The sequence below is a fragment of the Spermophilus citellus genome (genome assembly GCF_964194105.1).
Source record: "Spermophilus citellus genome assembly, chromosome: 18".
Classification (NCBI taxonomy): Eukaryota; Metazoa; Chordata; class Mammalia; order Rodentia; family Sciuridae; genus Spermophilus; species Spermophilus citellus.
The window spans coordinates 7,660,933-7,672,635 of NC_138200.1; the positions used below are offsets into that span (position 1 = coordinate 7,660,933).

An 11,703-nucleotide genomic window follows, 5' to 3' on the forward strand; every position below is an offset into this window, starting at 1 on the left:
GACCTCCCATGCATCAAGGATACTGACACTGGTTGCTTTAGATTAGTCAACTGTGTAAATTAATGGACCTGTTTCACGTCGCCTTCTGGTAAGCTTTGGACTTCCAGCCAATCCTCAGCTGGGGAATACTGTGGATTGAAACAAGTATATTGATCCCCCTGTTGGCAGATAGAATATGTGGTCTTGTTATACCTGCAGGTCCCCAAGACTGTTCCCTGGCAGGAAAAATGATAAAGTAGGTTGTGGCAACACCTTGGCCTGATTGAATCATGTGAAGGCCTGGGTCACAGGATGAAGAGCTTAAATCTAAAAATGGGAGCCAGATCAGATGCTTCCAAGGGCAACAAAATGCCCTATCAAAAGGGGGTGAAGAGTGTACAACCAGAGATATGAAAAATTGTGCTCTATAATTGTAATATGAATTCTAATGCATTCTGTTGTCATATATAACATCAAAATTAAAAAAAAAATTTAAAGGGTGGGGTGAAAAAAATGCTAATAGAGACTTTTCAACCCAGTGTCAGTCAGTTGGCGCAGTCTCTGCTAATCCTACAGCAAAAATTAAGGCTAGGACTGTGACAACAGAGAGAGGTAAGGTGTGACGGTGCCCAAGCATTTTTGTGAGAAACTTATAGGAGATAAAAGTCCGTTTATCCTGGCAGGTAGTCTATCCCTCAAGCTTCTGCCGTGCACAGATTAGTCAGCTTCCAGAGTGACTAAAGCAGGGATGTTGTCTTTGGGGTCTCTTGAGGGTGCAGCTTGCTTATTTTAGATGGTAAACTTGCATGGGGGTGGCCTGGGGATGCATGCCCAGTTACATAAAGCTGGTTTCACTCTGCTGTGCTGAATCCAGGGGACCACCTTGGCCACCTTGATTTGTAGGTAGGGGTGGGTAAAATTACAGTGAATGGACCCCTCAAAAGAGGCTTTAGGGGTTGGACATTTTATTTCTTTACCCATACAGCATCTCCAAGTTTAAAGGGGTGGACATCTGTGGTCAGGCTCATGGGTAGCCATTCCCTAATCCAATGGTGTCTAGGGATCAGGGTAGAGCCTACAGTCTGCATCTGCTGCCTCAGAGTAAAGTTGCACACTTTTTAGATCTTATATACCCTTTATAATGGGAGGAGGGCATTCATAAAGAATGGCATAAGGCTGGGCACTGTGGCACACACCTGTAATCCCAGCAGCTCGAGAAGCAGAGACAGGAAGATCACGAGTTCAAAGCCAGCCTCACCAAAAGCAAGGTGCTAAGCAACTCAGTGAGACCCTGTCTCTAAATAAAATACAAAACATGGCTGGGGATGTGGCTCAGTGGTTAAGTGCCCCTGAATTCAGTCCCCCGTACTCCCCCCTCCACACACACAAAATGAATGGCATAAGAAGAGGTCCCTGTCTGTCTAGCAGGGTAGACTTAATTCTTAATAATTAGTAATACCTGGTCCCAGTGCAGCTGGGTTTCCTGACACAGTTTGCCTAGTAGTAACTTTAGAGTTTGGTTCATTCACTCCACCTTCCTGGAGCTCTGTGGACACCACGCAGTGTGTAACTTCCAGGTGATCTTTAATTCCTCTGTCATCAATTACACCACCTTAGTCATGAATGCTGGCCCATGAGTGGCTGTTTTGTTTATAAATCTCCCAGATATTCAAGACCAAGTTGGCCTAAATTGACCTTGTTCCTATTTATTCTCAAGGGTCAGCTGAGATTCCTCAGGGGTTCACTCTTGGGAACTAGTGAGAAGCCTCATAGCCCCTCTAGTTTCCTCTACCAGTTGTTCCATCTGCCAGGATGGGTCACCATCTTCCTGACCAAATGTGACTTCCCTTGGAAGTATTGGGGATATTTCCTTTTTCAGTAACCATCCTCTTTGCAGAATGTGCACTGGTTGGCTTCCTGTTCTCAAGGGTCCCTTTGATCCCCCTGATCAGGAGATCATGTGACCCTGAGTTGTAAAGCCCTTAGGAAAAAACTCCCATTATTCCCTGGGCCATAGATGCCCTCAGAGGGCAAGAACCAAATATTGGCTGTTTTCCTTTAGCCCTTTAACTTCCTTAACTTTGTTTTGGCTTTAAACGTCCAGCAGGCAGGTTTCATGAGTCTTGAAGTAGGAGTACTAGATTTTAACTTAAAACTTTACAGTTATTTATCCCTTTCATTTAATTGGGGTCAGCATTAGTACTGGAAGAGCCAGCCTTATTATTTTGTCTGTCCCATGGTAATGGCTTATTTCAGAATTAACTCAGGTCCTGTTAGAAGGAATATTATTTCAAGACACAGGCAAAATTTATAAAGTTCCATAGGAACATACAAAGTGTCATTAACAAGACCAAAAACATTTAGTTTGTATAATAGCTTTGAACCAAGAAACATAATTTCTATAATAATAATATATCTAATAATAACATATCTTTGGTGTCTAGTTTGCCTTCACAAAGAACCAAAGATATGCCAACTCAATCACATGAGACCTGTTACAAATTTTACTTTCTTTTAAAACTCTTATAATGTTACATGTCTTTTATAATTTCCCAAACCTTTACTTGGTTTTGTGTTCTATCCCTCGGTGATTTTGAGATCACAGTAATCTTCACAAAAATCTATCCTTTGAGGGGCTGGGGTTGGGGCTCAGCAGTAGAGCACTCGCCTCGCACATGCGAGGCCCTGGGTTTGATCATCAGCACCACATAAAAAAAAAATACAGAAAATAAAGATGTTGGGTTCAAGTACAATTTTAAAAATTTTTCCTTTGAACACAACTTTAAATGAGCTTAAGTGTACCCTACTTTGGCTCCATCTTAACAAAGAGTGAGTAGGCTGAGAGGTATTGACATATCTCAGGTAAGATGGGGCTCTTGACAAATAACACACTACATCATCATCATCATCTGAAACATGAATCAAAACTTGAGATCTCTCAGCCATATTTTTTGTGGAAAAGTAATAAAGTGGCAAAATGCTTCCATATTCCATATTGCTAACCTTTAAATAAATTAGGCTTTCCTTGTTTCCTTCCAAAAGATACATTTAAATTTCCATCCCAGTGTGGAGAGTAACAAAATTTTATACATATCACTTTTTGGATGACAGGTTATTTTTATCAAATTACAAAATATTTTAATGACATAAATAAGTCCCCAGCTAATAAATTTGTTATTTCTACATGAGTCTGAAAGGGACTGCCACTACAGACAACTTTAGTTTGGAGAATACCAGCTTGGTAAAGTTCTCTAAAAAAGACTTGTATAGTTGGAAGATATGAATACATCTAATATACAAATAAGTCGGTAACATCATAACTGCATTGATATCCTTATATTAACCAAGTATAACTTCTAAAGAAAATGTAGAACCCTTAGTGTAATGATCCAAAATATGAGTTGACTGTACAAACCTTAATTTCTTTAAAACTAGTTCCCCTAAATAATAAAACCTAAGAAGCACAGTAATCTTGAAAAATAAGAGAAGATAAATGGCTTAAGAAAACCTTGTTACTTTAACAGAGAATTAAATTCTGGTTTATATCAGTACATTAATATTTGACCTTAGGAAAAACCCCTAAATAACTTCAACTGATGGTACTCATTATAGCCAAATTAATCACAAGCTTCTTGAAATTCATTCTCAAACCTGTGCAACTTACTTAGACACACAATAACCTATTTACACATTTTTATCCAGAAACATTTTAAAATTTTGATATTAAAATATATTTCTACACCTATATTTTTTTCCTTTTTTATTCATTCTAGTTATACACGACAGAAGAATGCATTTTGACACATCATACATAAATGGAATATAACTTTTCATTCCCCTGGTTGTACATGATGTAGAGTTACACAAGTCGTGTAATCATATTCACATTGGGTAATAATGTCCAATTCATTCTATCATTTATACCCCCATGCCCCCTCCTCTCCTTTCACTCTCCTCTGTTTAGTCCAAAATATTACTATTCTCCACCCACCCACCCCCATTGTGAATTGGCGTCCACATATCGGAGAAAACATTCGGCATTTGGTTCTTTGGTATTGACTTATTTCACTTAGCATAATATTCTCCAGTTCTACTCATTTACCAGCAAATGCCATAATTTCATTCTTTAAGGCTGAGTAATATTCCATTGTATTTTTACACTACAGTTTCTTTATCCACTTATCTATTGAAGGGCACCTAGGTTGGTCCCATAGCTATTGTGAATTGAGATGCAATAAACATTGATGTGGCTGCATCACTATAGTATGCTGATTTTAAGTTGTTTGGATATAAATCTAGGAGTGGGATGACTGGGTCAAATGGAGGTTCCATTCTAAGTTTTCTCCATACTGCTTTCCATAGTGGTTGCACCAATTATCAGTCTATACCTATAGTTTTTATATCTCTTTCCTGGTTGCTGACTCTTTACATTATACTCTGAAACAATCCTTATGAAATTTTTGATTTTAGACAAATTATAATGTGAAATGCCTTATGTTTGTCTTTTTACAGTACTTTAATTGAAATGCATTTGAGACTTTTTGTACTCTTTGTATATAGAAATATATCTTTTAGAGTATTAACTCTTAGTAACCATAATTTAGGGAAGACCCAGAAACAAATCAATCCTAAACTCTTTTTTCTCTTTACCAGTTTATAAGGACACAATAATAATATATATATCTTTTTCTTATGGAATTTAAGAAGTCAAGGGTACTTGAATTTATATTTAGCAGGTGATGTTTTAGCATTTTAACATTGTGAATTAAATCTCATCTCCAACAAACTCTTTTATAAAGAAGACTAGTGCCATTTAGGTTCAGTCTAATAAACTTATTTTTATTTTATTTTATTATTTATTTATTTTAAAAAAATATTTATTTTTTCAGTTATCACACCATCTTTGCGGACACAACATCTTTGTTGGTATGTGGTGCTGAGGATCGAACCCGGGCCACACGCATGCCAGGCGAGCGCGCTACTGCTTGAGCCACATCCCCAGCCCCTAATAAACTTATTTTTAAATGTTAACTTCAGGTTATCCACAAAAACCAAGATATCAGACAAGTGTAACAGTAAAAGCCATATTTTTCCTGCTAAAGAAAAATCCTAGAAACAATAGACCATATTTTAAACATCATATAGAGACCAACATTCTATTAATTGCCTTACCACATAGAAAAACAGGTGGGTCAGGAAAGACATATATTTCCTTTTATTCATTTAACCAATTTAAATTGAATTTTTCATAAGTGTTTAAGTCATATAAACTAAAAGGCATTTGCAGGGGCTGGGGATGTGGCTCAAGCGGTAGCGTGCTCGCCTAGCATGCGTGCGGCCCGGGTTCGATCCTCAGCACCACATACCAACAAAGATGTTGTGTCCGCCGAAAACTAAAAAATATTTTAAAATTCTCTTTTTTTAAAGGCATTTGGACCCATTTCTTTTTTTAGTGAGTGCTTATTTATTTATCAATATGTCAATTTTGGAATCATGTAAATGTTGTACAAACACATATGTTGGTAAAACATACAATCACAGATGTGCACACATTTACATAAAATCAACAGAAAACAAAGATTTTCTGGCTTTTTGGCAGTTATGATTTCCACATGTAGGAGACAATTATGCTGAAGAAATTATGCTGAAGTTCAAAGTTCATCTGGAGGGGCTGGGTTGTAGCTTAGTGGTACAGTGCTTACCTAGCACGTGCGAGGCACTGGGTTCGATCCTCAGCACCACATGAAAATAAATAAATAAAGGTGTTTTGTCCACCTTCAACTAAAATATATTATTTATATAAAGTTCAACTGGACACTCCTCCTTCATGAAGGCAGATTTATCCACACCATTCCCGCTGTTCATTTTCCCTGTTTAGGACTCTTTAAAGGAGAAGATCTCCCCTCGCCTTTTGAAAAAGTATATTTGAGTGGACCCTTGAACAACTGGCCTCTGAATAAATACAAGAAGAAAGAAAAACAAGGGGCCTAAATTTCACTTAGGCTCAGAAAAGATGGAGTGAAGGGTAGCGTGGCTGTAAACACTCCAGTAAAGATCACGAGGAACATCTTTACAGACCACAGTGCATGTTTGGACCAGATTAGAGTCAGTCCAGAAGTATAATTGCTGCCTCTGATTCCTGGACTAGTCCCCAAGAAATGCTGATTTGCAGGGGAGTCAGAGCACTGGGGCATTTGACAGGTAGCAGGGTTTATTTTGTATCAGCGCAGACAGGGCAGATTATCATCCAAAAGCCAAGCCCCAAATGCAGGGAGGTGTTGCCTTATATACCTGTTGCAAACCCTTTTTCTCTCAGATAAGGGAACATATATTTTGATTGGGTATTCTCATGCTATACAGTGCAAAAAAGCTGGAACAGTAGCATGCATAAATCATGCATGAGTTACATAGTGCCGACAGATTTACAGGAGAGTTGGCATGAAAACTAAGTGTGACATATTGCCTTTTTTGTTCTGGGAGAGCCCCTATCACACTGCTACCTACTGCACCAGTGCTATCAGATGCCTAGGTGAGCATCGCTTCCCCAACCACCCAGAGCCCTATGTCCCCCCTGTCATTGGAGAGTGATAAATCTATAGCTCTCAGAATTCCTCTGGTAAGCAAGCGCGGACCAGGTTGCAGAGGAGGAAATAGCGTGGTGAGTGTGGAGGAGGCGGAGGGGAGATGGCTGACAAGATTACACTGGAGGCACAAACAGGGCATGGTCCTGTCACTGAAAGTGGAGGGCAAGCTGTGTCTTTCCAAAGGAGAGTCCACTGCAGGAAGGAGTACCCGTGCAGACATCATTTCTTGAGGGAAGGCGACAGGAGAGTGCATGTCCTGGGGCAGGGACGTCCTTGACTGGTGTCTGGGGTCTTGATCTAGAAAAGCCTGTATTTCTTTGGTGGGGGAGCGGATGAACCCATTTGTAAAAGGTGATGGTTTTCACTGGGACGTTTGACCACTGTGGATGCAGGCAGGGGGTGCTGGCACTTGTGTGCATTTACACATTTGGGTGACAGTGGAGAACTTGAGTGTATTTTCATCTGTGCATTGAACGTATCAGTGGGACTAGTACACATTCATTCATGCACACAGTCTTAGGTTTATTTTAGAAAGGTGACACACTGCTTCCATTTTTACAGAATGGAGACAAGAGCACCTTTTTAAGAAGGGTTCTTTGGAATGCATCTGTTTGGGGAGTGGATGAAGTAGGAAGCTGTCTCCTTGAGGCAGGTGTTTGAAAGCATGATTACTAGAAGAGCCACTGTATGGAAATCTCTAGGAGGTGTCCCCTATAGGGAGGGGCATAGTAAGAACCTCTGTTGATGTTGTGGGCGTGTCTTTGGAGTCCTCCTACACGTGAGTGGGGGCAAATAGAGGAGTCTGTGGGGAGCCATTCTCACACGTGACTGGGCAACTCCCGGTTTGGGTCTGAGGCATTCTGGCTAAACTGTGTGGGAGCTTTCCCCACCCTCTCCTGGTGCGAGAGCCTGTCCATGTGGGGGTGTGCCTGACCACTGACCCTGGGGCCAATCACTGACCCTGACCTTGGAGTGCGCCCCCCCTCAACCTTCATTGGATGGAATTCTCCCCTGAATTTCTTGTTCCCCAATAAAAGGTTACTCCCTGGCGTGCTCCCTCTCTCTCTCTCCTGCTAGCCCTGAGTAATCCTTGCTGCCCTACCAGGTGGTTCGAGGTGGGAACCAGAGGGGGAGCCGTCTCGGACCTGGTCATGGAAGAAGGTAACTGAGTCTGTGTGTTTATTTCGATCTCACTAGTTAGCTTTTATGCCAAGAACCTCATTAATGAAACCAGTGCGCTGGTCGCATGGTGGAGGAGTCCGCTGTTGGAGCAGGTTTCCTTGTCAAGGGACGGGAATAATGGAGAGAAGGCACTGTAGAAAGGGGTCACCTAGGAAATGCACCTTCGTGAGTCCTAGCTAATGGAAGAACATTGGTTTAAGGGGGTCTTTTAAAAGGTCTCATTCCTTTGGGATATTGAGAATGACTATTAGTAGAAGGAGAAACATCCGTAAGGCTCCATCACTGGAGTGGAATAAAGAACAAGTGGGGCCAGGGGTGTGGAAAGAGAGGAAGTTGGAGAGATCCATTATATGAGAATGAGGGAGGAAGACTGTCCATTTAGCATGGGGAGGGATGTCTCTGGAAAATTTGGAAGCACTCATTCCTTGGGCTGGATGATTTGGAAGAAGGTACTCTGTACCACGCTGGTTTCCCTGGCTGTTGGATTTTCTTCCCACAACCTTAGATCTGCAGGGAATTCCCCTGATGACTACCTTCAGGAGGAGGACCTCCACTTACGGAGTCAGCCATGCTGAGCCTTTCTGGGGCATGGTATCACACATTCGTGGGTGTCATCTGCAATAGGGACTATCTGCGATGATCGCCCTGTGCTGGAAGGGTGTGGTGAGCAACCACGCCTACCTCCAGCAGGCTATGGACTGGTTTGGGGCACAGCATGAAGGCCCCATCCCTGTGGTCAGCAGCAATGGCATGAAGTGGTGCTGGGGAAACACTGACATCTCTTGGGGTGATGTGGCTCACTAGGGAAGGACTTTGCCCTGCTCACTCAGTACAACCACACTATCATGACCGTTGGCACCTTTGGCTTCTGGGCTGCCTACCTGGCTGGTGGAGACACTGTCTACCTTGCCAGCTTCACCCTGCCAGACTCAAGAGTTCCTGAAGGTCTTCAAGCCTGAGGCTGCCTTCCTGCCTGAGTGGGTGGGCATTAATGCAGACTTGTCTCCAGTGCAGACAGGGGCTGGGCCTTGGAAGCCAGGGAGACTTTTAGGACTGGTCTCATCAGGCTAGAGTCAGATAGACATGTCTCCAGAGGCTTGGCAGCTTCTGGAGAAGTCAGGGGTGGTCCCAGAGCAGGTGGTGCCCATGGCCAGAGAGATTCTAGTTGGCCAGAGGTGGAAAGAAGTAGGGGAGGGGCTTCCTGGAGCTGCCTGAACACCTACAACCAGCAGAACATCTTTTCTGATGGCTGGCAGTGCCCAGTGAAGCTCGTGATGGCTCCAGAAGCCACGGTGCCCACCTGATCATCATTTCCATAGTATTTCTGCATGGCAGCCCCTGAGAACAGGGAACCCTGCCTTCTAGAGTCCACTCGGCTGGTCTTTTCTAGCAGAGGTGTTACTTCTGCCCTGGTGTTCAGAAGACTGAAGGACCTCGTGGTTGATCTAGAGCAGGCCCTCATTAGCTCTCCTTCAGGGTTCCTGGACTAATTCCTACTGGGGGTTGTTCTAAGGGAGGGCCAGAAGAACCCTGCAGGGACTAGGGGACAACACTTCAGAATTCTATTTAATTCTAGCAAAGAATATGATGAAGGGACTGTCATGGCTCAACAATCAGAAAGATCACGGTGTGGAGACTGCCTCGAGTGAGCAAGCTTCTGTTTGGAGTATGTACTGGGGATTGAGCTCAGATGAACCCTAGGGTTGGCTCGTGCTAGGGGAGAACCAGCCTCTTCCTCTGCTCACAGGCTCTGGAAATGCTGGGGCAGTAATGAGTAGGTATGAGCCAAATCTGTGCACCACCTTGGACCCCAATGAAAGTTACAAAGGATTTTTCTTCCCTGTAGCAGAGACGAAAACATGGGAGACAGAAGAGGAATAGCTATTGGAGAGTGCAGCAGCAACTTCTGTGGCAGAACCTTCCAGCAACCCAGGGAGACTTCTACCTTCCAAACACAAGATCTGCATCTACTGTCTCTGGGATTAAGATAAAGTATTCTCTGGGGCTGGGGATGTGGCTCAAGCGGTAGCGCGCTCGCCTGGCATGCGTGCGGCCTGGGTTCGATCCTCAGCACCACATACCAACAAAGATGTCGTGTCCGCCGAGAACTAAAAAATAAATATTAAAAATTCCTCTCTCTCTCTCTCTCTCTCTCTTTCTCTCTCTCTCTCACTCTCTCTTAAAAAAAAAAAAAGATAAAGTATTCTCTTCTCTAGCTGTGTCTGAGTATCTGAGTTCTGATTTTTGCAATCCAGCAAGTCTGCAGAAAGACGGTGAACCATGATGTGTCCCTGAACTCACAGAAGCACTGAATCTGGCTTCAGGTAGGTCTGGGATGAAAGCATCTGAGGATTCAGAGACCCCTGAATTCATGTCAAATCCAAGCAGGAGCACAGGGTCTGGCCAGAGTATGAGACTTTCGACTCAGATTTCAGAAACACTTGCTGCTTTTTGAAGGGTGAAAGAGTTCCTCTGACACAGCGAAATTTAATCACATCCATTCAAAAAAGTCCAGGCTGTAGTCTTCTCAGGTTTCAGGGTACCATTCCTAACATAGCTGACAAAGGAGGGTGGGAGGTATGAATTAAAGGTGCACACCCTCAACCCTTGTCTCTGCACCTGTCTTGGCAGTGTGTGTGTGTGTGTTTAAAAACTGGAGATATTGATAAGATGAGAGCTTGGAGAGGTTCAATATTCAAGATATTTTGAGATATGCTACCTAAGCAGATCGGGCAGCTCTTCGCTGCTGAAAGTGTGAGAGTTGTTCCTGTGTTTCTGGTGCTCTGAATCATGCAGAAATGTACAGAGAGAGAATTTCCAGAGCTCAATCGTCAGAGAGCTCAGTACCTATCCTATCATCCTCATTGTGGCCATCATACCTTCCACACTCTTGTGATCTGGTGTTTCCTCACCCAGAGAAAGTGGTGAGCAAAAAGTATCCTTATCTGAGTGAGCAAAGAATATCGTTATTGAACCTCAATTCCCATAAGGATGGAGGCGCCAGTAACAGTAAAGAAAAAGACCTTAGCGCTTTCAGGAAGTACGAATCCTAGACTAGAAACGGCCCCTTCCCCATATCGAGGCTGTCAGCCGCACCAAGCTGGAATCCAGGTCCCCAGGACAAGAAAGGGAGGACGCTGAGGGCCAGAAGCCCGGTCCTGGGCTCTGAAAGTCAGAGCCTGAGGATGGACTTCTCTAGGGTGGATGCTGTAATGAAGGTCTTGATAAAACCACGCCCCTGTGACGTCATGTAGAAGTAGGTGGGTCTCCCTTTGTTGCGGCCCAATGAGAAGCAGATTCTGGGCGTGGCCAAAGAAAGCCCTAGGAAGTACTTTTTCGGATTTGGCCCTCCAAAGGAGACGTGACTGGAGTTCCTGGTGGAACCGGGACCTCCCGTGACACAGACCCCTTCCGAAAGCTGTCGACTTCACGCAGCCAAACTGCCCCTCACAAAACCTGAGTTACAGTCGTGGGAAATATTAAGGCAGAAGGACGCGGCACCGGTTCCTCACAGTGTGAATGGGATCCTGAGCGAATCCTGGGTTTGAGGGCAAAGGTCAAGGATCAAGGTCGGAGAGGGGCTAGTGAGTTAGGGTGCCTCGCGTTTAGGGCGCTTTGGGGCTCCGTTTCCTGAGAAGGTGCACCCTGAAAATAAGAGGTCGTAGCCTTGGGCAAGGGTGGACAGGAGGGACAGGAGGGTGGCTGGGAGTCTGGCATCCATTCGTGGGGTCCCCAGGGTAAGGGATCTGGAGTGGACTTTGGTCTTGAGGGAGTTTTGAGAACCTGCGGGAGAGTTCATTTGAGCTGGACAAGGACTTTTCAGCCTGAGGTGCAACAGGGTTTGGGGCTTTGTGTATGTGAGGGTTGATACAGTCAAGGTTTGGAGTTGAGGATCACGTTAATTCGGGCGGGGGCGGGAGCTGTGGATCCCATGGATTGGGAGCTTGGAGAGTCTGCA

At 43.9% G+C, this 11,703-nt stretch overlaps 1 protein-coding gene across 1 annotated transcript in view; it reads left to right on the top strand.

The window, feature by feature from the left end:
• The window catches only part of LOC308637369 (uncharacterized protein), a 51,155-nt gene that overhangs the window by 31,710 nt on the left and 7,742 nt on the right, over nt 1-11,703 (top strand). The window lies entirely within an intron of this gene.